Raw genomic sequence first — 13,449 nt, 5'->3', positions numbered from 1 at the left:
AATAGCTATAGAAAGTTCACCTCAGTAACACAATTGCAAGACAATTTGAAAGAAATACTCGGAGAGAGTGAGAGATGAGCCTGAGTGCTGGTAATTATATGGAAAGAGAGTCTGATGGAGTTTTGCAGTAGGTTGCAAGAGAAGTGCAGCTGCTGTGAGCAGCATTGTCTTTTCTGACTGAAATAGAGTATTCAGAAAAGTGTGCTGAATATATTCATATCACTGCTCATAAGTGTTGCAATTACTTCTTGGTGTTGATGTCATAAAAATAGAAGGGAAGTGTGATCCATATCCCTGTCTTTTGCATACATACATTTTGCAATATGGTAAGAAGGATAATGCAAGCACACTGGAACCTGGCATATTAAGCTTGTTTCAATTTTTGCTATTTCTGTATAGAGGGTGTAAATCTGGGGGAAAAAAGTGCCTGAAAACCCTGTTTTTAAGCTGTAATAATGTGGTAGTGGTAAAACTATTTTTCCTGCTCCTTTTAAAGGAATGCTTTGTTTAAGAACATTGTCAACTGAGGACATGTTTCTAATGCAATTTTTTTATCCACTTATTTTTTGGGGGACTGCAACATATGTTTTTCCTCTTCCACTTTTTAATATTTTGGTCTCTGGTGAATACACATACAAAAACTTCCTTCCTTTAGTTAGAGTCCACAAATGAAGAGCTTTTCTTTCTCTGATTGCAGATTAGCCTGCCAAGAAACAAACTCTAACTGGAGAACATCACTTTAATTTATTTATGGAATACAGATGACAAGGAAGTCTGTCCTCTTCTCAGGCTTTTTGGAAAGCTTTGGGCTGACCCAGCCCAACAGAGTTCATATGGCAAAGGCAAACTATGCCAGGAACCAAAGCCAATAGTCACTGCAAACCTCTGAACCAAAACATTCCTTTAGTGCTTGAATTTCCCTATAATTTGTGTAGATTCCCTTTTTGTCAATGAGGCTTGCAGTGGATAACTAGCTTAGTGCAATCAGACTAAACAACTGTGCTATTCATTCAGCAATTAGATGATAGCAGTAATGCATGCTTTATGGTTTCCGTTCTTCATTCTTTCCTTTCTTTTAAAGTCCTTGGAGACAAACCCTGAGATGTTTGGCAAAGAGGAGGCTCTTGTTAAAAGATACATTTTTATTTCCCTTAATGTTGCTAATAAGTTATAGTCTCAGAAGCAGAACATCAGATCTACATGGGAAGAAATGATCAGCTGGAGGAAAAGCAGCTCTACAGTCATTTATATGCATGAACATTTACTTTCATGTATTTCAATGCTAGAGGAAGAACTTTTTCTTAATCACCATCAGCATATGGCTTAATTTAGAATAAAATAAGTGTATTTTAAATGCAAATAGTTTCAGCAGAAATATAGTAAGTATATTTACTCTAGAAATGACTTGGGAAGGGCGTAGTGCTAAAAGAAATTTATCTTCTGCTTTTGTTGCAAAAGATAAATCTTTGTAAAAGGGTAGGTTGCAGTGCTCCAGCTTTCAGTTAGAAGTTTAAGCTTTGGCCAAAATCAGCTGTGATTTTTACCCTTTCCTTGCTGCACATAACTTCTCTGTGATTGAAAAAAAGGGATATATATGTGTGGTTAACTCAATGACATTGTTAGTGATCCTATTAACAAAGGAGCAGCGTTTACCTTTGTGTGTATTAAAAAAAAAAAAAAAAAGTTCAGCCATGTCAGCAGAAATATACTGCTTAAGAAATGTTTTCTTCATATAGTTGGAAAGTAAATGGTTGCTTAACTACTGCCTTTGCAATTTCTTATTCTGGTAATTCTTCCTTTGCTTTGTATCAGCTTCTGTGTGACCTCAGACAGATCAAATAAATTCCCTGTACTGTATCTTCCTTATTTAAGGGCTAATCCAAACCCCACCAAACTCAATATCGACACAGAGAGATTAAGTACTGGCAGATTTAGTTGTTGTAGTTTAAAATGTTACAGCACCCAGATGTCTTTGCTATCTCTTTTCAAAGGATTACTTCCCCAACAGGAGGCAAGGAAGGACAGGATATGAGCTATGCGTCAGTCACTATGGTTTGCCATACAGAATACTAGATTAAATTGCAATGAAGGCATGTGCTCCTTAATAAACTGAGCTGTAAATTGTGACAGTTGAGGCGCAGGTTCATATCCTGTTCTGTTGTTCTGCAATATTGGTGATGACCTAAGACAGATGACCAAGTCAAAAACAGAGGATTTTTGATTTGGTCATCTCTTCTAGTTATAAACATGAAAGATATCTGCTAGAGTTCTGAAAATCCTACCTGCATACCTCAAGAATGTTAGAAAATGCTGATTTTTTAAAATTGCTTGAAGATCCTGATAAAAGGCAATGAATAACAATAAAGAATCATTGTACATCTCAAGGGGGAAATGGTTACATTTAATTTTGAAATGCTGAAAAGACATGGAAAAAAGACATCTCCAACTGACTCCAAGTACATTGGATTTCTATTCAGACCACTTAAATTGGTTTCCAAATATGCTGTTGTGAAGCACCTTTCAGCATAAGGATAGTCAGTTTTCTCACAAAGACAATCCGTCATGACAGCATGAATGTTTTTGAGGACTTGAAATGGAAATAGAGAAAGATAGAGCAATGGAAAGCTAATGGGGCAGCTGGCATTCAACCACAGAGATGCAGTACCTTCTTAATGTTGGGATATTCCTCAGAAGCTGCTCTAGTGCCTCTCTAATCACCCACTTGAGTCCAGTGAGCTCAAGGTCACTCCACCTTTTTTAGATATTTAGCTGAAGTGCTCATGATTAGAATCTTGTTGCCCTGGGTTTCCTGTCTTGTCAGTAGTAAAGGACAGATGTTCAGAATTAACTGGCTTTCTCTCTATGGTAAATGTTTGAAGAATAAGAAAGAAGTGACAAGAAAAGAGGAAATGGCCTCAAACTGTGTCAGGGGAAGTTTAGACTGGATATTAGAAAAAGTTTCTTCAGTAAAAAGTGGTTAGGCATTTGAATAGCATAATCAGGAAAGTGGTGGAAGCGTTAAAAAAATGTGTGGCTGTGGCATTTGGTAACATAGCTTAGAGGTGAACATGGTGCTGGTTTATGGTGGGATTTGATGGTCTTAGAGAGCTTTTCCAACTGTAATACTTCTATGCAGTATGGGGAGCTGGGCTGTGGTCTGCCTTTTCTCTGCCGACACCTTAGAGCAGCCTTACTGTTACAACAGACAAATTTAAGCACTCTCGTGCCAAAGGCTGAATAGTTCAGTGCTTTTGTTTTCAAGTGTGAAGCTGGAATCTTTATGCAAATTCTTCATATTACTTTTACTTTATTTGCACCGAATATAATATGATACTGGTAAGAGTAACAGGGCATAATGTGAATGGTACCAAATCATAGATGGCTAACGGTATGGGATCAACACAATATTGGTTTAGATTTTACCAAAAAAAGAGAAAAATTTAACTCCCACTGCACAGGAAATCAATAGAACTAGTGACATCTGCATGTTAATTATTAAGGCCTGGCTTGCAGTAGTGGATGAAAATTAAAAATTTCAGAAAACTGCAACTAGTGACTAGGACATGTGCCCTACTCAACCTGAGAGAAAAGAGCAGTTCCAGAACAGAAACAAGTATACAAATTCTCCCACATGAAGAATGTATTTGTTCAGTAAGTACAGTCCTTTTAACACAGGAAAACACAAATGGAACAGCTGTTTCTGCAGGTTAAGGCTAAGGAAAAAAAAGAATAAATTTAAACAAAATTATCTTGTGGGAGAAAAATTAAATGCAAGATACACACACACACACAAAAAAAACCCAACAACCCAGTGATATGAAAAATATACTGTTTATTTTAAAATAGAAACATTCTCACTGGTAAGAGTATGGCATTGGTTGAGTTTCGGCTGTAGTGAAGTTTTGGAAATAAATGTGTGGTTTTAGAGGATATAGGCTATCATGCTGCCTTTGAGCTTGGTGTTTTTCACTTCTGGGATATAAACAGTTACCTGTAATACAACATGAATAAATTTACTTTATTTGTACTGCTTAGAGAACAAATTTTTAGTGCGTCATTATTTGAAGTGTGGTGTAAGTCTCAACTGAAACATTAAACTTCTTATGAACTAGAAATCTTGGAAATCCTTCAGAGGAAGGCTTTTATTTATGATATTGTAGTCAGTGTTTCCATTATTTTCCCCTGTTTTCAAGGATTTATAACTTAGTTGTAAAAAAATCATTCTGGACTGAAATGTGGCATATGGGATTGAACTCAAAGAATGATGTTTTTGCCCAGTTTGAAAATAAGTCTGATCACACATAAACTGAAGGATATAGAAATGATTAAATGTATTCTTCAGGGGTTGTCTTTGCTTTATTATTATGTTGCATTGCATTGTACTATTTTCTACAATTAATCCTGTATTAATAACTTTATATTTCATTCCACATTCCTGTTTCTTAGATAAAGAAAAGAGTTTCCCACTGAAATGTAGTATGGTTGTACAGAGTGTTTCTGTAGCTGCTAGGACAAAAATGGTGGTTACATCTCCTGAGTATCATAGCTCATTAGTTTGTTGCATAGATGAAATCTAAGCAGATGAAATGCCAATAGAATGACATCTTTTGCCAGCTAGAGATTGCCAAAAGCCAAACAGCCAATAATAAATAAATATGTAAATAAATAAATCCCCAAATTAAAAAAGAAAAAAAAAAAACAACTCCAAACCCAAAACAAAGCTCTAGATGCTACTGAATAGCGTGGAGGCAGCATAGCTAAGGCATTCTAATTTCTGCAGTCAAATATGGGATAGGCTGATGCCATACATTTTTCATTATTTTCACGATCTCCCATTCTGTTCCTAGCTCAGAAAATGACAATCTTTTCACATTCCTGTTACTCTCCCATTGTAACATCACAGTAATGATGAGCAAGGAAAAAAAAAAGGCTAGTTTTTTGAGATTAGATGGTATTCACATCTGTGCATAGAAAATTCATGTGGCCTGAGCTCAATTAAAGTTGAAGCTGCCCAGTACCGTGGGGGACAATAAAAATAACTTTAAAAAAATATGTTAATAGGAAAAAGTAGTCCAGAGATTACATTGGCCAGCTTCTTGATGAGGATGGTCACCTCACTGACACTAACATAGACAAAGATATTAGCCTATTAGAGATCACTGAAAGAAGATCCATTAAGATGGTGAAGGAGAAGCTGTATGAAGAGCAGCTGAGGTCACTTGGTTTGTTCAGCCTGGAGGGGGCAGTGGGAGGAATCTTATGGTTGTCAGGGAGGCATCTATCCCTTCTTCCTGGTGACCAGTGATAGAACCCATAGGAATAGCACAAAGCTGTTCCAGGGGTGGTTTAGGTTGGATATCAGGAAAAAGTTCTTTACCCAGAGAGAGTCTGAGCTCTGGAACAGGCTCCCCAGGGAAGTGGTCACAGCATCAAACCTGACAGCACGCAAGAAGTGTTTGAATACTGTTGAAAATGTGGTGTCGTTCCTGGGGCTGTCCGATGTCTAGGAGATGGACTTTGATGATCCTTGTGCATCCCTTCCAATTCAGGGTGTTCTGTGACTCTGTGACTGTTCAGTATTGATAACTTGGGGTAAAATATCTGAATCAATAACTAGATATTCCAAAATTATAAGAAAAGTCTGAAATAGAATTGAAGAAAATCAACACCTAATTTTGGTATATGTCTATGGGTAAAGGAATACAAGAGACAAGAAATGTGCACAGAAAGAAACGGAAGAGGAATGAGAACAGTAGTATGTGGACTAAGTTACAGAGGACGTGGCTAAACTGTCAGAGATTAAGAAATAAAGTTAAGAATCTGGGGAAGGATCAGTTAAGGAAATTAAATCTGTAGTGTTGAAAAGGCAAAAAATGTATTTACAAAGATACCTCAAGAAGTATAAGAAATATCATGCTTGAGAGCATTTTATTTAATCTTTTAATTTATGCTTTGTTGATAAAGTGTTCATGATACAAAATGAGCCATTGGCAACACAGTTAAATAATACAGGCAGAGCTAACACACTGGCAAAGAAGGAAAAGGATTCTAATAATTCCTGTTATCATCAGCAGGATGTCTTCCCGAGAGGGAAGGCAGGATGTGCTAATTAAGGAAAAGTACTGGAAAAGGCATATGACACATAGAATATATCGGAGATACAGACTCAGGTGGGGTTTTGGTGGGCTCTCCTTCACATTACTCATAATTTTGACCATCTGTATGTTTAGAAATGTGTTAAGCTGAAAGAAGGAGGCAGGAAAGACAAGATAGCTGGGGAAATGCAGTTTCTGAGAGGAAACTGAATAGACATGGTATTTAACTTACTGAAATGAAGGCTGGGATTAGGATTTCATTACCGTCTCTAAATGTGTTAAGGGCTTAATGCCAGAAAGGCAAAAAGCTATGATGAAGGCCTATGTTCATATAAAAACTATATGCATGTAAAATAACCAGAAATATGTGTAAATCAGAATAAAGTTTTTAACTTCTAGAATAATGAAGCTACAGAACTGAATAAAAAAACAAACAGCCCAAAATTCTCTAAATGCAACTTCATAAGTTCATGAAGGATATCCTATTATATGGATGTCTGCAAAAGCAGGAAAACAAACCTGATGAACCACAAGGTCCTTTTTCTCTTTGGTAAATGGTCTGATTTCTTAAAGTTCTTATTTCTTGCAGCTTTCATTGTTTTGCTTTTCTTGAGAATATTCATAATTTTCCTCCAAAAGTCTTCGCAGTCAGGACCTGGTGGCTGGAAATATTTAGTAAGTTATAGAGTTAGTCTGTTATGAAGACTCTATTTTAGGGCTATGGCAAAATAAACTTTCAAACACTTATATTATTACGGTGCTATACGTGTTTAATTTAGTGCTGTGGTTGTTAGCCTGCTTATCTTCCTAGTGCAAGCCATAGAAAGCAAGTGAGCAACCAGCTGACTCTTTTGCATATAATCTAAACAATTCTTATGTATTTATTTTCTCAACCTCCATGACTTTCCTTTTACTCCTGCCACCTGCCAGTATATATTCTCCTCCTGAGATGATCAGTGGGAAACTTTAGCTTGCACCAAATTTTAAATAGATATACATATGTTTCACAGGTTATTCTAGGTTTGGTGTGGCTTTCATGAATCACAATGTGTATAGCTTTGAACTTACATATTTCAATGACTGATCTTGTCTGTATTAAATACAGCATTAATTTTTTAGCATTGCTGAAATCTTCAAAAGGCTGTGCATTTTGTCTATTAACGCTATGGTATTAGGTGAGGCTTCATGATGACAACTCAGAATGAGGATAAAGTTATATAGGTTAACTATGGCTTAAAGGAAAAGTGGAAACAAAGAAGAAGAGAAGCTCAGCAGAGAGTGACTGAATTCTCTGTTTTATTGCTTATTACCTTTCTGTTGGTGGGATTTGCAATCTGGAAAGATACCACCAAATTAATTAAATTCATGGGCTGGAATTTCAGCCAGAGTGATAGTTATTTGTATTGACATGTATCATTTCCTCTATACCCTCTGGCTTTTTTTTTCTGTACCCGTGCTTTCAGGAACACAGTATATATTTTTTCGCCAGGTCTGTGAGATCCAATCTACTAAAAAACCCCTTGGTATTCTTCCCCTAATATTAGCTTTGATCTGCCAAACTTACTTCATATCAGTGGGCAAAAAGAGGAGTGTGGGCTGAACATTTTCCACACTGATTTAATATGCCATAAAAGCTTGCACAGGCCACTCCTCAGTTCCTGCATAGGCCTGCCTACACTGCAATGAAGTTCTGACAGCTTCTACCTGGATTTAATACAAGATCAGCTAAGCAGGTGTTGATATCCTTAGCTATAATTTAAGGTCACAATTTACAAAACCTGGGACAGTATATCACCTGCAGTTTGCTGTCAAGGGCTGAAAGGGTACTTTGTCACTGCACAATACCTGTTGATATGTGCCTTGATTTCCTCTGTTTCTAGCAAAAATAGTGCCTGGGTTTTGTCTGTTAAAATGTACACTTAGGATTGCCTTAGTTTTTCTTCTTATTTTCATAAGACTTTCCCTTATTAATCCAACTTTTTTAGTCAAAACAGACCATTATATTGAATCTGTAAAACAGTAATTATTTTTACTTGGTACATTCTGATAGTCTTGTTAACTTCAGTTGTGTTCATCTCTCTTTTACTTTTTTTTTTTGTTTTTGTTTTTGTTTTTGTTTTTGTTTTTGGTTTTGTTTTTGGTTTTGTTTTGGTTTTGGTTTTGGTTTTTGTTTTTGGTTTTTGGTTTTGGTTTTGGTTTTGGTTTTGGTTTTGGTTTTGGTTTTGGTTTTTGTTTTTGTTTTTGTTTTTGTTTTTGTTTTTTGACAGTGGACTCCTTTTGAGAAGCACCGAGTAAAAGAGCCTGCTGGTTTGTGCTCTAAACAAAGTGACACAAAGTTGCTCACATTCATGCCACCAAAGACCACTCTGAAGTAGATATCTCCTAGGCTTAATGGTCCAAAATCGAGACTGTGAGTAAGCTAACTCTTAATCTGCATGAGCAATCAGCAGTTCAGTATTTGAGTCATTCCCTGGCCCTTTTTCATTCAGCAGTACAGTTATAGCTCTAGGCAATGTCTATATTAGTAAATAATGTGGACCAAAGCCCATCCTCTGGTTCTGGGTGTGTGCATGGCACAATTTGCGCCCATGTAACCAAATATTCTTTTACCTCTGTGGAGGTTGCTTTCATATATAGAAACAACTGAAAGCAATCTGTGGTTTGTGCTAGCCCTAAACTGGGAATTGTCTGGAAGACTGGCATTGAGACCAAAACTCTCAGGGAATGTAATAATGATTAAGTAGATTGGTTGTGAGGTAGTGCCTCAGTTAATGTCCTGTCTTTTTGAATTTTACTGTCACATGCAGTAGCCATCTGTAGGCTGGACCTGGATTTCCTTCAGAAGAAAACACTGCTGAACACCTATGGCTCTTTTTATCCCATCCTTCTGAGTTTGGTGCCCTTTGCCATGCCTGTGTGCCACTCTCTTTCCCGATTTTGGCACCTAGTCCAAGATTCCCTTTGCTTCAGGCCTGTCTCTATACTTAATCTCCATCACCCATCTCTTCTGTTCTCCATGTTCAGGATGAGTTTTCCAGCTGTCTCTCTAACTCCTTCCCTTCAGCAAGCTTCTTTCCCTGCTCTTAACCTATTCTGTTTCCTTTTACTTTTTTTTCCCCCCCTCATCCTAATCCTCCCAATTTTGCCACATTTCTCCTGTAGTTCTCCTTACCATGCTTTTTGCATGGCTTCCAGTACCATATCCTCATGTTTTCCACACCTCCACATCCCCTCCCAGGTTTCATGGCAGGTCTGCTTTTCTCACCCTGCCAGTGTGTACCTGGGCATCCACAGACAGCCCCAACTGCTCCTGCTTTCCATGTCCAAGTTACCAGCACCAAAATTTTTTCAGTGCCCCTTCCTGTGTCCACATATTGCGTGGATGGAAGAAACAGTCACCAGGGAGACTCAAGCTATCGCCTCTAGTTCTAGTTTTCTTCCCTCAGTTCTAGTTCTCTTCCCCTCAGGAAAGTACATGCACATTTGGGTAAGCAGAAAGTGTAATGAGGAACAGTGTCATAACCAGTGAGGACCCCCCTTTCATGGAACCATCATGCCTGAATTTAAAATCTGCTTTACGTAGCGGATGCTTCATAAGTCACTTAATAAGTGCTTCATAAGTCTCTTTCTGTAATGTTTCCTGTTGGCTTCATTTGGTCACAGAAAGTGTAAATGAGAAACAAGTAAAGGGACTTCAGCAGAGATTAGAGTCTAAGACACTGAGCCTATAACTCCCTGCTGAATATGTTAAAAAGTTTGACTCTTAAAAAATTTAAATGTGAATGTTTCTATGCTGACATACATCACTGACAGAAAGTCAGCTTCCCCTGCTCCATTTTCCTGTCACTTCAAACTTCAAACTTTTACTTTCTGCATAAAAATACTTGGACTTCTCCGGGAAAAGGTTGCCAGTATTTTTTCAACATTACTAAAGAACAAATTTTCTTTAACCTTATTCTCAGAAACAGCTGTACCATTTTGGATAAAACTTCCTGAAATATTTCTGCCTCAGGCAGACACCTGGCATGGAAAATTTCAGCCCAAACATTTAAGATTTGGCAAAGTGATATGGAGCTGGAAACAGGCCTTATAATGAGATGTATTGGGTAACTTTAATAAGAAGCAAAATTACCAGCCTCACCCCAGTACCAATCGTAACTGATGTTCTAAACTGTATGATAAAATACTTAGTTTAAATGAATGAAGTCCTTACATATCAAAGGACTAAAAATAACTAGGAACATAGTCTTCTTCCAGGTATAATAAGCATTTCCGACTTATGGCTTAGTGATGTAAAGAGAATGAAGTAGATTAATAACAAAGCATAAAATGTAATTTTGAATTTGTGTCTGTTGGAGAGAAGAAGACTGAAGTGTGTGACGTATACTGACAAAGTATATAATACCTTTGTTGCTTAGAACTTATGTGTTTGAGTCATTCAAAAGTCAGATGGTTTATTTTCTCCAAACATACCCCAAAGTTTTAGCTGGAATACCACTTAGACATTAAGATGGCAAATGTAAGTTCTGAACACAATAACATAATTTATTAATCTTTCAGCAAGTCACCCAAAATGTTTAACAAGTGCTTTTTCATTTAATTTCCCCTTCCAGTACAAGAAGAACTTAATTTCCTATTTCATTTGTTCTCCTCTCTAAAATAGAGCCCTGTCAGGGTATTCATGTTGTTATTTAACCAAGATGTAATAAAATTTGTAGTTCTATGCAAAAATACAGTGAAATAGCTCTACAGTTTTCATATCTGCAAAAACACATTTTATTGTATTTTAATAGAAATAAATTTAAACTATATATTTATTTACTAAAAGAGAAGTTAAACAAAAAATATAAAAAAGAAAAAAAATTGAGGTTAAGGTAATACCAATATTTTATTTTGGGGGCATGTTTGGAATGTCTGAATTCTGTTCAACACACAACTTTGGTGGATTTCAGGCACCTAAATATAATAGAATATCTCCTATTGCTCTCTCACAAACAGTAGATAAGCTTTAGAGACTCTTAGAAATGTAATAACTCCTGGTCTTGTGTAGGGCCAGGAGCTGGACTTCAATGACCCTTGTGGATAACATTCACCTCAGGCTATTCTATTCTATTCTATTCTATTCTATTCTATTCTATTCTATTCTATTCTATTCTATTCTATTCTATTCTATTCTATTCTATTCTATTCTATTCTATTTCTTTGTCCTAGAGAAAGAAACACAGTCCCTGAGTATGAGTTTTCACCCAGGAGAGAAAACTGGGTGCCCAGCTGAGTAATTCAGACTTCATTTATGCTTCACTGAAGTCAAGAAGAGACTTAATCTCTTAGATACACTTAAGCCTTCCTAATTCATCAGACCTGAGTTCAGTTCAGATAATGGGAGATGAAAACCAAGAAATAGCTTAGTTTGTATCCTGCAAGGACGAAAGAAGAGTTTGCTCCTTCAGTCAGTACTGTCCTATGTGCTGGCTTATGTCTTGTCCTACAGGATCAAATGTACAAACTGCATGGAAAACAGGGTCCTGACTTTTCTCTTTCTCTGGGACTACTCTTACCAGCAGCCTCAGGGTGGAAGTGGAAAACCTAATTTCCTCTGTCTTTCATTAGAACTTTGTGTAATAGTTACTTAGTAGTAGAGGGAAAGTTGTCAGACAAATTATTTTAAGCCAAAGCTACATATCTAAAATAAGGGTCCTAAAAATTCATTTTAGTTTGCTCCATACTTCATGTTGTAGAAGACTGTAGAGCTGGTATGAATTGAACTGCTTCTGTGACATGATGCTTCAGAATCTGGCCCAGTCTACTTCTATCAGTAGAAAGAATATTGTCTAGATCTTTCTGTATAAACAACCCCTTTAGGTAACATGAAAGGACACTGCTTGTGTCACCTCAATCCATTTAATACTGACAGTGCTTAGTTTCATTTATGTCAAAATCTCATTAGATTTACAGCATGAAAATATAAATAGTCGTAAGAGAATCTGAATCACACATCTAACATCTGCAAATTGTGGGATTTTGCTAATAACACCTTTAGCATAGTGACCAATAGAACTATTTTAAAGCGCATTTATCCTTTAAACATGTACCTTTAGGGGGAAAAAATGTACCTTTATTAACTCTTCTTTACTAAGTCAACTTATAGCACCTGTCTTAACATACTATATTAAAAAAAAACAAACAACAAAACAACCCCATACAGGATTAACAAGAACACAGAAATCATGTCTGTGTCAGGACAAGATAGATGTAACTAAAATCACGGTAGAGGTCCTGACGTATTTCATACACCATCACTGGCAAACAGCTTTTGAAAAGTACCAGGAGCATTACACTGTGATGGAGTCAGAGGAATGCAGGGAACAAAGAGACTCCACTTTCTGAGAAGACTGGCTGATGGAAGGGATCACCCGACTGAGAGCCAAGTCACAGCAGAGAAAAAGGATAAGTCCGTGGAATCAGCAAATGGATGTGTCCTGTCCCTTTACAGTGGGAGCAGGAAGGAGAAACTCTCTCTTTTCCTGAGGATTGAGCAAGAAATTGAAACACACATTGTGTATCACATATAGCTTCATGTATTGCATGGTAGTAACACAGGAATTTGTTTTAGGAATTGCTGTTGGGATAGCTGCTAGTCAGCAGGAGAGACACCTTCCCCACTGCTAATGCACCAAGGTTCAACATCATCAGGAGGCACCAGGTCAGAGAACTAGCAACTACCTAGGATGTTTGTGCAGACCTTTTACCTTCCTTTTTATCTTCCCTGGTACATGTGAAATTCAGACAGCATGCACTGAGTGCCCTGCAATCCCACAGATGTGCTAAAAGTGTAAAACAGTTGTTTCTGATGGCATGACTGCAACATGCCATTCAGCAAATGTGACTTAGGGCCTCATTACTGTGTCTCCACTTCTGACATTTATAGTTAAATGATGTTGTTGATTCCGGCAAGAGACGTTACAATTTCTCTAATTAAAGGAGGGGGAAAGAAAACAACCCAAAACAATCTTCTTGTTTCTTCCCAGATTGTTTCCATTTACTGCAAATAAGCATGAGTTCCTGCCTGGAAGCACTATCTGCAAACTGCAGTCAGATGTAAAAGAAGCCTAATCAAGCTTGGGAACCAGGCCTTAATTAGACTGCTTGGAAAACAGAGCAGAAGAGTAAATGAAAATTATTAACCATCACTCATGATTCCTGTTTCTAATTTTAAAGAGGAAATCATGCATTAATCAAATTCTAGCCCTAAGCTCAGAGATGCATTTTAGAAGCATCCTGAAACAACAAGAGGAAATCTTTTCAGTGTTTGGAGAAAGCAACTCCTGATCAGCTAGTATGTGTAGCACAATAT

This window comes from Taeniopygia guttata, chromosome 1, assembly GCF_048771995.1.
Source record: "Taeniopygia guttata chromosome 1, bTaeGut7.mat, whole genome shotgun sequence".
In the NCBI taxonomy this organism is placed as follows: Eukaryota; Metazoa; Chordata; class Aves; order Passeriformes; family Estrildidae; genus Taeniopygia; species Taeniopygia guttata.
This window is presented reverse-complemented; position numbering follows the sequence as displayed.